Source organism: Alosa alosa, chromosome 10 (genome assembly GCF_017589495.1).
Source record: "Alosa alosa isolate M-15738 ecotype Scorff River chromosome 10, AALO_Geno_1.1, whole genome shotgun sequence".
Lineage (NCBI taxonomy): Eukaryota > Metazoa > Chordata > Actinopteri > Clupeiformes > Clupeidae > Alosa > Alosa alosa.
Genome location: NC_063198.1, coordinates 10859149 through 10874373, shown reverse-complemented (window position 1 = coordinate 10874373; position 15225 = coordinate 10859149). Strand labels below are relative to the sequence as shown.

The window sequence follows — 15225 nt, the reverse complement described above, 5'->3', positions numbered from 1 at the left end:
TACCTGGGTTCTACATGGGTACCACATGGGTTGAAATATGGGTTTTTGGTGGGATTGTCCACGGGTTTCAAAGTGGCCCCATGTAATTTACCCACATGGGTTCCATGCAGGATTACACTGGGTTTTATGTGGGTACCAAATGGGCAACAAACAATGGACCCATCTGAGGCCCCAGCCTTAAATTCTACCTGGGTTCTACATGGGTACTACATGATTTAAATAATGGGGTATAGGAGGGATGATCGCAGGTTCTATAGTGGCCCCATACCATTTCTCCACATGGGCTTCAGGCAGGATTACAATGGGTTTTATGTGGCTCCAAACTGGGCAATAAATGCCAGACCCATCCGTGCCCCCCACCTTAATATTCTGTCTAGGTTCTACACATTGGCCAAATGGGCTGCATGCAAGATTATAGTTATTAAGTAGGGCAAAGCTGGGCAATGCATACAAGATCTTGGTCCCGTCTTCAATGTCATATGGCTCCAACATTTACAATAAAATATAATTAAAATCCCAATGTTTACAACATACACTATAAATACCAATCAAAACCAGACCCATTTGTAATTCACTAGAAAATAATATTAGTCACTTCCAGGGGCTATGGCTCTAAGGTCCCACCAAACAGCAGAAAAAAGCAGCCTAATTTTCTTTTTTCTGCATTTAATAATAATCATTTAATAAATTACAACACAGAGAACATCAACATCAACACAGAGAACAACAACAACAACTGGTTACAAACAGCAATGCCTAAATTGAATTGAATTAAATCCTTCGCCACTCTGGCTGCCCTCAGCCCCCCCCTGTCCCTTGCCCCAGTAAACCATTTCCCTAATGACCGTTCAGCCTCCTCTGATTTGTAGTGCTGGTAAGGGGTTCTTCTTGAGGGCCTCTGTAAAATAAAATTATATTTAAGATTAAATGCTTGGATATGAGTCTTTGTCATTATCAGACAGGAAATCAACATACTCATATATACATTTCACATAATTCCATGTTTAATTTTTTTGAGGATGCATTTCAAAAGCAACAAGCCCATCAAATTGAATTAGATCAATTCAATTCAGATGCTTTCTACTGACTACTAATTGCAAAATGATTTAGTTCATGAGCCAGTTGGGCCAATGTAGTGTTGCCAGCTTCAAAGTCAATATTTTTACTGTTTGTAATCAGTACTTTTTTGGTTGGACCACCTGGTATTTTGGGGGTTATATTAATGTACTGAAAATATGTTTAAATTACACAGGTTTTGTAGATTAAATTGAGGCATTACACATGTGGATTGAAATAGCTTCAAAGAAATTCTAATACTTGGACAAGACAATATACATGTCACATCATTGACCCAATTACAATATAATAATTATAATTTAATGTTAATCTGTTTTTGTATTTTGTGCATCTCTTTGGATAATAGGTCTGCCAAGTATCATAAACATGTTTCAAGAACAATATGTTTAACTTCATACATTGTAACATTTATGCGAACCTGCCCCCCCTCAAGAGGTGTATTACTGAGACAAATTAGCTTTCCATGGGCTATTGACAGTCAGTTTTGTAATGCTTCACATTGCACTTACTGGATTAGTATCAGTTCAATACAGAGCTTCTAATGATTTGAAATTTTACCGTAACAGTAGGCAACTCTATGCTGTATTGTTGTGCTAATGTTAGCATTAGCTTGTCTAGAGCTTGCTAGCTTTGCCTAGCACAGTGATTGGCCTTATCATCAATAAATGGGGCGATTGCTCTGTACTAATAAGATCGAGCCAGGCAGAGAGTATAAATATGTGTATCATCTTAAAGTGTAATTCTGGAGAAAATTGAATCCAGGGTCTTTTTTTCTGCATGAAAAAGGTCAAATAAGTCGTCCAAAGACATTTTTTTATTTAGAGTTTTGGGGTGGGGGCATACATTTTACAAACCAAAATCGTATTTTCCTTATTACAGGCATCAATGAGAGAGAACAACACTTAAAGGGATATTCCACCATTTAGGGAATTACACTCAGTAATAATCAAGGAACACCATGGGCGCAGCAGCACAATGATATCATGCAGCACCTGAAAATAGTTCCCGTAGGCTAACTTCTAGCAACAAGGTTGAGCTGCAGCAGACAAATTGGTTAGTGACTGGATTATTACGCCTGAATGAGAGTATAGTTCCATGTCAAATCAGCCTAGAAAATTGCCACGTTTCATTTTCAATTAGTCTTATTACACGTTCTAACTTGTGAAGAGACACGTTTTAAATAGGAAAATTACCGGAAATCTTAGTCACTTTTAAACGTGATGCTAGCAGGCGAGATGCTAATGGTCTAATCCGATTCAATGATCTATGCTAGGCTGGAGCTAAAAGTGGTATCCACATACTCAGAGAACGGCTGAATGAACTTGAGAAAGGTAAAAATCAATTGTTTAACTCAAGGGGAGGTGGAAAATGAGTGTAATTCTCCAAATGGTGGAATATCCCTTTAAAGGAGAATTCCGGTGTGATATTGACCTAAAGTGTATTGAAACATGATACCGAGTGTGAACGTATGTCTCATAGCCCATCTCGGCTTGTCCCCTGCCATCTTGAATTTAGTCACGATAAGTCGAGCGACGAGTAAGAATGAACAGGTATGATAAGGGATCAGATTCCAAAAATAATTCAGTGGAAATGCATGGATTCCAGTTGCTGCTACTGGAAAAAACTGGAATCCATGCATTTCCACTGAATTATTTTTGGAATCTGATCCCTTATCATACCTGTTCATTCTTACTGTCCTTCGAATTTATCGTGACTAAATTCAAGATGGCTGCAAACGCTTAAACTTTCGCGGAAGATACTGTCTGTATAAATCGTCTTGTAAGTAAACTACCAGTGCTTTTTCAAAGTTCTCAATGTCTCGTTTTAAATCTCAGGGCCCTCGGAAGTCTACTAATGAAGTGTGGAGATACATTGAGCCTCGTAAATGGGTGTAAAACAGTGATTTATTTGCATGGCTAGCCCGATGCCGAAGCACCACTATTGAAAAAGCTGTTGGTAGCATCGGCTAACTAGCGCCAGATTTTGGAGTGCAGGGGACAAGCCGAGATGGGCTATGAGACATACGTTCACACTCGGTATCATGTTTCAATACACTTTAGGTCAATATCACACCGGAATTCTCCTTTAACATAGTCTTTACTTACATGATTTTGGTTTTAATTTTCTAATAGGAATAAGTGTTTGTGACAACATGTCATGATAAATTTGATAATGTTTGATCGCTATTTTGGTATGAAGCATCTTTCACATTACTGAATGCACGCTCTAGAAAGTGAAAACTCTAGAAGTGAAAGTAGGCCTACTATATGCTCCGTGTCTGTGGCTGTCTGTACATGTCCGCAATCGATTAGCCTACGTTCCTCAAATGGAAAACACATCCATGTTCCCTCGCATCTCCTGGCCACTCTATGTAATCCTTCTGTGTTTGCAAAATTCTTGACAGTTCTTAAATGTATAAAAAATAAAAAACTGAAATATTCCATTTACATAAGTATTCACACCTTTTGTTATGACACTTGCCATTGAGCTCTGGTGCATCCTACTTCTATCAATGGTCCTCGAGATGCTTCTACAACTTGATTGGAGTCTACCTGTGCCTAAATTAATTCACTGGACATTATTAGGAGAGGCACACATCTCTTTATATAAGGTCTCACAGTTGATGGTGTATGTCAGAGTAAAAACCAAGCCAAGCCGCGAGGTCGAGAGAGAATTGTCCGTAGACCTGTGAGACAGGGTTGTATGAAGACACAGATCTGGGGAAGAGTACAAGAAAATTTCTGCGTCTTCACACAACCCTGTCTCGCAGGTCTACGGACAATTCTCTCGACCTCGTGGCTTGGTTTTCACTCTGACATACACCATCAACTGTGAGACCTTACAGTATATAAAGAGATGTGTGCCTCTCCTAATAATGTCCAGTGAGTTCATTTAGGCATAGGTGGACTCGAATCAAGTTGTAGAAGCATCTCAAGGACCATTGATAGAAGTAGGATGCAAGGATAGTAGGATGGAAAGTGTCATTACAAAAGGGGTGAATACTTATGTAAATGGTATATTTCAGTCTTTCATTTTTTTATACATTTGCAAAACACTCCAAACACTAGCTTTTTGGTGGGGTGTTGGAGTATTGTGTGTAGAAAAAAAAAAAAAAATAAATAATTTAATCAATTTTAAGATGAGTCTGAAACATAACAAAATGTGGAAAAAGTATAGCACTGTGAATACTTTCCATTATGCACTGTATGTAGATCAGATACTGTATTGAGGGTGACTTATCACATTGAAATCTCAATCTGGCAACCAACGAGAGGCTTGACTAGCGATTAAAAGGAACACTTGCCAATGTTTTGAATGTGAACATTCTGACAATCCTACATAGCTACTTAAATGAAATTGACACTTACTTACTTGGGAGGGACAGAAAAACGCTTTCCAGTATGATCTGGAGATTAAACAGTAGCCTATAGGAAAGGGGAGAAGAAACAAAAGATGGAAGTTCAGCAGCACATTCATTTTCTTTCAACAAATACTGCATGCTATATCATCAACTAGAAAATCATTATTATTTTTTCATTAAGAAGTACACTTTCATGAATAATTGTGTACTGGGCAATAGTAGGGAAAGTATTTAAGATTTTTGGTTTGAATAAAAATAGCAGTTTTAACTACAATACAAGTTCAAATACAACTACAATACAAGTTATTTTTTTATGTCTGGGCCAAATTCAGACAAGAGGTGTTTACATGATTACATTTAGGTTAGGGTTTTCATTTTTTATCAAAGATCAGACTTAATTTAGTAGTTTGACATGGTAGGAATAGCATACAAAATGTTTGGACAGTTGATCCCGAATTTGGTCAAACAACAAAAATAAAAGCCATAATCAAAGACCAATGATAAAACAGTTTAAAATTATCGAAAGAGACAAGTGCAGTAAAATTAAAGTATGAGATAAAGTTTGATATGGTCAATATCTGGAATTTAGCAATAGGCTATAGTCGTGGATCATAATATATAGGCCTATAAAATGATGGGATAACTAACCTAGCAAATATGTTTAATATTCATTATGAGTAGTTCATAAATTGAACTGGACCATTGCATGAAGAATGTAGCCTGTTAGGCTACAGCTTTATTCAAGAACACCATTGCAGCCTACAGAGCAAAGTTTTTTTTTTTTTTTTTTTGATAAGGTCTGCTGTTTAGTCCAACATAATTTGTTGGTGTGCAGATGGATGCAGAACTGCAATGTAGGCTGATATAGTGAATGATTGAATTGCATGTAAATTCAAAGTAAATTTTATCGCGAACCGTTCATCAGAGTGACGAGCAAGAGGCGCCATTGGAAAGCTTAAATCGTGTAGTTTCGTTTGCTTTTCGTTTAGTCTTGAATGTGCTGTGAGGGAATGTGCATAAGTGTGTACAAATATTTCCATGTACATGACTAATGCATCTTCTCTGCCTGCCTTGCCTAAAGGTTACTGCTAGACCCGCCAACTCTCTATCAAAACGTAAGGGGGCCAGATAAGACTACAACATTCGTTACCTCCATTTCTCTGGCTAGCCTTCCACTAGCCTACTTTCAGGCATGCACGGGCATGCATAGTTCAATTAAATCTGGCTCATGAAACGAAATGCAATTTAGAAGGCTCTTGAGTGTATTCTGCAAAACATACAATTGTTATTTAGAAGAAGAATGTTGCAGCAAGTAGCCTAGAAGCTCATCTATCTAATCTGATGAAAAGTGCTGCCTTCTAGCCTGACGAGCCAGACCCACATTAAATGTAATTTGCTGCCGCTAGGGTGCGTCTAGATTTCTAGGCTAGCTGCCTTCCCTAACTCAGCTGTAAAACCTCACGTTAGAAATTATCATGCAAGATCCGAAATACTTATGCTACCATTTAAACTCAAACTTTTCAGGCTTTTGAGGTTATTGTAGAATAACCAATAAAAAAAAGAATGTGTTCAGTAGCACTAGCTGTGATGTCCATTGACTTACCTTAATAGCTCATGAAGTAGACCTAGTAAGGCTAGCAAGAGTTCATAATAGCACATTGTGTAATTTAAATTATCAGAACACAGTCGAAAAAATGTTGTAGCCTACATAAGCTAATACTTTTTACACAACTTATCAATGAATCACAATTGTACTTACCTATGGAATCTTTCGACGATGAACGTTAGGAGGAGTGAGCCCAGGTCAATCTCCCGCGCATATCACTATGATAACGTTGATAACGTCAACTGATACTTTGGGTGACGTCGACATTCAAAGCAGAGCCCACCCCGAAACATGATTGAATAAAATAACTATGATAGTCCACAGGTGAACTGCCTGTACATTTGTCAATGAAAAGTAAATACAAAATAAAGCTAACTACACTATAAACCTAGATTTTCTAAAATCTAGGTTTATACATGTAGGCCTATGTGCTAGAACTCTGTGCATTCTGCATTCTGCATGTAGTATGGAATCAGTGGTCAACTTTACATTTTTAGATATGCTAGTTGTAGTAGTTTTAGGCTAATAATAATAATAATAGGCTATGTGTTTAAGTGGTCTTTGGGGACACCGCGGGTATGGAGAGGCAGTTGTGACATAGGTTGTTTTGGAAGGCCCTGTCTCCAGAGAAATAAGAAACGGTTAAACCCTACAGGATGAGGATGGTGTTTGTCATCAGCAATGAGGGCATTGATGGTGATATTGATGACGGCAGGTGGGCTCTGAAACTGGATTAGACGGGTTCAAAGAGCTCATGGTTGGACATGTAGTGCTGGAGTTGGGCAGCCACTGCTCTTTCCAGGTTTAGACTCAAGAAAGGGGAGGTTGGAGATTAGGTGGTAGTTGGGTCCGCTGAGAGTATGATAGCTGGGTATCAGGACAGAGACTTCCAGTTGATGATGTTGAACAGAGGGTAGGAAGACAGGCCTTTAACAGGGTGGGCTTGGTCCAGGTAAGAGGTCTTGATGTTGGCCGCGTGTTCCATGAACTGTGATGTGACCTCTTTGATTAGCATTTTTTAGACCAGTGTTTCTCAACCTCGGGGTCGGGAATCAAATTTGTGTTGCGTGAAATTCTGAAATGGTTGCAAGAGTCAATAACCTGAACCTTAGGCCTGATTAGCTTTCAGCCTTTGTCTTAGGGTCACAAGTGGTAGGCTATGTTTAAATTTGGGTCACAGAGCAAAAAAGGTTGAGAACCACTGTTTTAGACCAGGGCAGTGCTATAATGAGCAGTTCAAATTGCTCCAGCGTTAGGTGCTGTTACTACAGTTGAATGTTCGATTCAATGATATAACCATTTTAAGTCTAACTCGTCGGTATTTATGGTCACACTGTATTGGTGCTCTGTAGACCAAGGTTGAAGAGGGAAATGGAGAGGTGCACAAGGCCTACCTGGTGTCAAATATTGTGTGGCTTGCTGTGAGACCCTTTGAAGCACCCCCAATCTCTGAACTGCACAATGTTTTAAGTCTAGATTAAAAATATTTCTACAGAGCCTGCTTTCCCTTACATGTAATGGAAGGCCATTCCACAAGTAGGAAAGGCAATTGCTCTCTGAACAACAGATTTTTCATGAAATGAATTGAATGTTTATAGACCAGCATCAAAAGAGTGCAGTGGCAGTACAGCACCCTCAGTTCACATATTAAGTCAGCCCTTGCTTGTAGAGTGTGCACTATGCAGGGTTAAAAAAGTATTAAAATTAGCACCCACAACTGGCCAAATGCAGGTAAAAATCTGCATTGGCCAGTAAAATCAGATAGCCAACCTCAATGTAAACTTTATGCACTTCAGATTTTGTCTACATTACATAGTTAGCCTCCTTTGTGCAATTCTTTTAAAGACCCTGTCCCAATGACACTAAACATTGCATATTGCTCATTGCCAGAACTATTGTCCATTTGTGTCCTACTTAACACCCTTGTAGTCAATCCATATGAATTTGCCTGGGTATATGCCCATTTTAAACTACAATGGTACACCTACATGGGCCCATTGTGCTGACTACATGTATTGAGTAAGGGATAATGACATAATTCGGTCATTATCCAGAAAATAAGTCCTGAAAGGGCTTAACTGGACTCAACACAAAACGGATTTCAGCCTTCATTATTATTTAAAGAATATTTCACCATAAAAGGCTGGAAAATCCTATTCAAGTCAATGGAACTTCATATAATTATTTCCTGTAAGGAGTCCAAATCACTCTGCCCATATACTCCATGCTTGGATTTCCAAAAGAACATGTAAAGTACTGACCCATTCAATGAAAGCCCCAATGTGCCCCACATATGACCCACGATTTAGGCCAAATGTTTTTTTTTTTTTTTTTTAGTGTTTGCCCATGTCCGACCTGGGTGGTAAATTCAAATTGGCCTCATAAGTGTTGCCCATTCTGAGCCTATGCATTTCACATTAATTACCCGTTTAGGACCTATATGGATTGCCCACGTGGGTTTGTTCAGGTTTGCCCATATCCAACCCGAGTGGCTAACCCTAATGGGCCCCATATGTGTTGCCCAGTCTGAACCCAATTGTTGATTTCCCATTAATGACCCACATGGCACCAACATGGGAAGCCCACATGGGTTTATCCCAGTTTGCCCAGGTCTAACCCAAACATTAAATAGAAATGGGCCCCATATGCGTTGCCCATTCTGAGCCCATATATTGGTTTCACATTAGTTACCCATTTGAGACCCATATGGATTGCCCACGTGGGTTTATCCAGGTTTGCCCATATCCAACCGGAGTGGTTAAACCAAATGGGATCCATATGTGTTGCCCATTTTGAGCCCATATATTGGTTTCAAATTAATTTTCCATGTAGGGCCCAAATTAATTGCCCACGTGATATTGTTCAGGTTTGCCCATATCCAACCCGAGTGGCTAACCCTAATGGGGCCCATATTTGTTTCCCAGCCTGAACCCAATTGTTGATTTCCCATTAATGACCCACATGGCACCAACATTGGGAGACCACATGGGTTCATCCCGGTTTGCCCATATCTAACCTAAACATTAAATACCAATGGGGCCCATATGTGTTGCCCATTCTGAGCCCATATATGTGATTCCCATTACAGACCATAGTAGGACTCATATCGGGAGCCCACATGGATTCATCCCAGTTTGCCCATGTCTAACCCAAACATTAAATACAACTGGGCCCCATTTGTGTTGCCCATTCTGAGACCATATATTGGGTTCAAAATAATTACCCATGTAGGACCCATATTTATTGCCCACATGGGTTTATCCAGGTTTGCCCATATCCAACCCGAGTGGTTTACCCAAATGGGATCCATATGTGTTGCCCATTCTGAGCCCATATATTGGTTTCACATTAATTACCCATTTGGGACCCATATGAATTGCCGATGTGGGTTTGTCCAGGTTTGCCCATATATATTGGTTTCACATTAATTACCCATTTGGGACCCATATGAATTGCCGATGTGGGTTTGTCCAGGTTTGCGATAATCCAACCCTCATGGGCTCCATATGTGTTACCCATTCTGAGCCCATATATTACCATGTCGGACCCAAATGAACTGCCGACGTGATATTGTCCGGTTTTGCCCATATCGAACCAGGCAGTTAACCCAAATGGGCCCCATAAGTGTTGCCCAGCCTGAACCCAATTGTTGAGTTCCCATTAATGACCTGCATGGCACCAACATAGGGAGCCCACATAGGTTTATCCCAGTTTGCCCATGTCTTACCCAAACATTACATACCAATGGGCCCATATGTGTTGCCCATTCTGAGACCATATAATGGTTTCACATTAATTACCCATCTAGAACCCATATGGATTGCCCATGTGGGTTTGTCGAGGTTTCTCGTGATATCAACCCAGTGGTTAACCCTAATGGGCTCCATATCTGTTGCCCATTCTGAGCCCATATATTGGTTTCACATTAATGACATATGTAGGACCCAAATGAACTGCCGACGTGATATTGTCCGGTTTTGCCCATATCGAACCAGGCAGTTAACCCTAATGGGCCCCATAAGTGTTGCCCAGCCTGAACCCAATTGTTGATTTCCCATTAATAACCCACACAGCACCGACGTGGGAAGCCCACAAGGGTTTGTCCAGGTTTGCCCATGTCGGAACCAAGCATTAAACACAAATGGGCCCCATTTGTGTTCCCCATTCTTTGCCCATATATTGGTTTCATATTAATTACCCATTTAGGACCTATATGGATTAACCACGTAGATTTGTCCAGGTTTGCCCATATCCAACCCGAGTGGCTAACACTAATGGGCCCCATATGTGTTGCCCAGCCTGAACGCAATTGTTGATTTCCCATTAATAACCCACACAGCACCGGTGGGGAAACCCACAAGGGTTTATCCAGGTTTGCCCATGTATAACCCAAACATTAAATACAACTGGGCCCCATTTGTGTTGCCCATTCTGAGACCATATATTGGGATTTACCCATCTAGGGACCCAAATTTATTGCCCATGTGGTTTGTCCAGGTTTGATATCCAACCCGATCCAGGTTTGGCTAACCCTAATGGGCCCCATATGTGTTTCCCATTCTGAACCATAATTGTTGATTTTAAGGAACCCACAGGTTTGTCCCTATGGGCCCCATATGTGCCCACAATTGTTGGGTTTTCCCATGGGTTTATCCCAGTTTGCCCATGTCTAACCCAAACATTAAATACAACTGGGCCTCATTTGTGTTGCCCATTCTGAGACCATATATTAGGTTCACATGAATTACCCATCTAGGACCCATATTTATTGCCCATGTGGGTTTGTCCAGGTTTGCCCATATCCAACCCGAGTGGCTAACCCTAATGGGCCCCATATGTGTTGCCCAGCCTGAAGGCAATTGTTGATTTCCCATTAATAACCCACACAGCACCGACGGTTTATCCAGGGGAAGCCCACATGGGTTTATCCAGGTTTGCCCATGTCTAACCCAAACATTAAATACAACTGGGCCCCATTTGTGTTGCCCATTCTGAGACCATATATTGGTTTCACATTAATTACCCATGTAGGGCCCAAATGAACTGCCCACGTGATATTGTCTAGGTTTGCCCATATCCAACCTGAGTGGCTAACCCTAATGGGCCCCATATGTGTTTCCCAGACTGAACCCAATTGTTGATTTCCCATTAAGGACCCACATGACACCAACATAGGGAGCCCACATGGGTTTATCCCAGTTTGCCCATGTCTAACCCAAACATTAAATACAACTGGGCCCCATTTGTGTTGCCCATTCTGAGACCATATATTAGGTTCACATGAATTACCCATCTAGGACCCATATTTATTGCCCACGTGGGTTTGTCCAGGTTTGCCCATATCCAACCTGAGTGGCTAACCCTAATGGGCCCCATATGTGTTGCCCAGCCTGAAGGCAATTGTTGATTTCCCATTAATAACCCACACAGCACCGACGTGGGAAGCCCACAAGGGTTTATCCAGGTTTCCCCATGTCTAACCCAAACATTAAATACAACTGGGCCCCATTGGTGTTGCCCATTCTGAGACCATATATTGGGTTCACATGAATTACCCATCTAGGACCCATATTTATTGCCCACGTGGGTTTGTCCAGGTTTGCCCATATCCAACCCGAGTGGTTTACCCAAATGGGATCCATATGTGTTGCCCATTCTAAGCCCATATATTGGTTTCACATTAATTACCCATGTAGGGGCCCAAATGAACTGCCCCGTGATATTGTCCAGGTTTGCCCATATCCAACCCGAATGGCTAACCCTAATGGGCCCCATGTGTGTTTCCCAGTCTGAACCCAATTGTTGATTTCCCATTAAGGACCCACATGACACCAACATAGGGAGCCCACATGGGTTTATCCCAGTTTGCCCATGTCTAACCCAAACATTAAGTACAACTGGGCCCCATTTGTGTTGCCCATTCTGAGACCATATATTGGTTTCACATTAATTACCCATCTAGGACCCATATGGATTGCCCACGTGGGTTTCTCCAGGTTGGCCCATATCCAACCCGAGTGGTTTACCCAAATGGGATCCATATGTGTTGCCCATTCTAAGACCATAAATTGGTTTCACATTAATTACCCATGTAGGGCCCAAATGAACTGCCCATTGATATTGTCTAGGTTTGCCCATATCCAACCTGAGTGGCTAACCCTAATGGGCCCCATATGTGTTTCCCAGTCTGAACCCAATTGTTGATTTCCCATTAAGGACCCACATGACACCAACATAGGGAGCCCACATGGGTTTATCCCAGTTTGCCCATGTCTAACCCAAACATTAAGTACAACTGGGCCCCATTTGTGTTGCCCATTCTGAGACCATATATTGGTTTCACATTAATTACCCATCTAGGACCCATATGGATTGCCCAGTGGGTTTCTCCAGGTTGGCCCATATCCAACCCGAGTGGTTTACCCAAATGGGATCCATATGTGTTGCCCATTCTAAGACCATAAATTGGTTTCACATTAATTACCCATGTAGGGCCCAAATGAACTGCCCACGTGATATTGTCTAGGTTTGCCCATATCCAACCTGAGTGGCTAACCCTAATGGGCCCCATATGTGTTTCCCAGTCTGAACCCAATTGTTGATTTCCCATTAATGACCCACATGACACCAACATAGGGAGCCCACATGGGTTTATCCCAGTTTGCCCATGTCTAACCCAAACATTAAGTACAACTGGGTCCCATTTGTGTTGCCCATTCTGAGACCATATATTGGTTTCACATTAATTACCCATCTAGGACCCATATGGATTGCCCAAGTGGGTTTCTCCAGGTTGGCCCATATCCAACCCGAGTGGTTTACCCAAATGGGATCCATATGTGTTGCCCATTCTAAGACCATAAATTGGTTTCACATTAATTACCCATGTAGGGCCCAAATGAACTGCCCACATTGATATTGTCTAGGTTTGCCCATATCCAACCTGAGTGGCTAACCCTAATGGGCCCCATATGTGTTTCCCAGACTGAACCCAATTGTTGATTTCCCATTAAGGACCCACATGACACCAACATAGGGAGCCCACATGGGTTTATCCCAGTTTGCCCATGTCTAACCCAAACATTAAGTACAACTGGGCCCCATTTGTGTTGCCCATTCTGAGACCATATATTGGGTTCACATGAATTACCCATCTAGGACCCATATTTATTGCCCACATGGGTTTGTCCAGGTTGGCCTATATCCAACCCGAGTGGTTTACCCTAATGGGCTTCATATGTGTTGCCCATTCTGAGCCCATATATTGGTTTCACATTAATTACCCATTTGGGACCCATATGAATTGCCCACATGGGTTTTTCCCGGTTTGCCCATATCCAACCCGAGTGGTTAACCCTAATGGGCTCCATATGTGTTGCCCAGACTGAACCCAATTGTTGATTTCCCATTAAGGACCCACATGGCACCAACATGGGGAGCCCACATGGGTTTATCCCGGTTTGCCCATATTTAACCCAAACATTAAATACCAATGGGGCCCATATGTGTTGCCCATTCTGAGCCCATATATGGGATTCCCATTACAGACCATAGTAGGACTCATATTGGAAGCCCACATGGGTTAGACAATGTCTAACCCAAGTGGTAATCCCTCCTGGGACCCAGTTGTGTTGCCCATGCCGAGCCCATATAAATGCTTTCCCACTATTTACCCAACCAGGACCTACATGGGTAGCCCACATGGGTTAGCCCACATGGGCCCTTCTTGGCTAACCCATATGGGCCCCTTGAAAAATGCCCACCTCTAGCCCATGCCCACCTGGTACCCATGTAGCCCATGTAGAACCCATGTGGGCCCCAGATATACATGTTGGCTGGGATCATCATCATCATCATGGCTGCATTTTCAGTATTGGCTAGAAGTAGTCGTTTGTCCACTAGATGGCGCATCGTTGCAGTGAGGCGTAATTTTGTTGGAAGTTAAAAGGGGTGGGTTGGAAAAACAATGGACGCTTCATACAAGGACTGTAATTTACGCAGCGAACATCTAATAAGGATAGGACGATGTTCACATGAAGTGTAATTCCCATTTCTTCTTGAAGCCGAAATAAATCTGAGGATGTTTATCGGACATGCTTGGTTTTACTGCAGGTGCGTTAATCTTGTAATATCAATAAGGACCTAGGTAATGTTACCGTTAAGCGTTGGTTGAGTGATGGAGGCATTTGATTTATTGCATTTGTAGAAAACTATAAATGCGGTTATACCAAGCAAATGTATAGCAGCACTGTTTGTATCTTTTCGACTGTCATTTATTGCGCGTGCTACAAAATCATTCTATGCAATGGAAGATTTACCAACGTTACACCGGTCTGATACAGTTTTGCCTATACATGCGTGAGACTGAGACGCCTGTTTATTTTGTTTTAAGTGCGTGCAGGGTGTGAGAGGGGAATCGATGTGCTTTGATTACAGCTTGGTAGTTGTAGTCTGTGAAATTAAAAAGCACGCGTGTGAAGTATCCAAACAATGACACCTTCATTTCATTATGGCTGCTTTAGCAAAACACCTTAAGCTACTGTGTAGTGGGTCCCATTTAGAAGTGGCTACTTCATTCGCTTTCCTTGACTCATGGAGCTGCGTGAATGTTATTACAACTTTCGCCACGATATGACAGTTTAAGTCCGGCTTGATACTGTAAGGCGAAGCCATTGGTTTCAAAGGAGATTTTATTTGTGTCGCCAGCATAGCCTATTGACAATTTATGTTGTAAATAGGCCTACCTTATAATCCTACCTGTAGCTTAGGGAAGCTAACAGCTTTCTATTAGGATCTAGTTTGTTAGTTACCGTTTTGTCATAACTCCCTGATGCATTTTTGCATTTAGAATAGCCAGAGCGTGTATATCTCAATCGGAAAATTAAACAATATCGGGTGCCTATGGACTAGGCTGGGTGAACCCAGCCTGATCTGCCCGCTATTTATTTTTTGATTTCTTAAAAGATTGAGCTTGGTCTGATGAAAGCCAGACTAGCCATGGGCCTCAGTTAAACAATGCAAGGGAACATGAATCAGCCTATATTTGCACTAACAATAACGGACAAAAGCTCTTCAACTTTGGCCCGTTAAAATGTGTATGAACAGTCTAGCGGACGCATTTCATCAAGGCCCATTTGGACATGTCAGTTATTTGCACCACTGGTTAGATGTAAAACAGCAT

At 41.5% G+C, this 15225-nt stretch overlaps 1 long non-coding RNA gene across 2 annotated transcripts; it reads right to left on the bottom strand.

The window, feature by feature from the left end:
* Positions 1-875: 875 nt before the first annotated feature.
* On the bottom strand, positions 876-6368 carry LOC125302341. 2 transcript variants are annotated; one of them, XR_007194897.1, is made up of 3 exons: positions 6198-6367; positions 4450-4502; positions 876-898 (listed from the first exon to the last, which is right to left on the bottom strand). It is a non-coding gene; the product is annotated as an uncharacterized LOC125302341 (long non-coding RNA). The 2 variants fall into 2 exon arrangements; XR_007194898.1 differs by having other exon boundaries at positions 880-898; positions 4446-4502; positions 6198-6368.
* Between the last annotated feature and the right edge of the window lie 8857 nt (positions 6369-15225).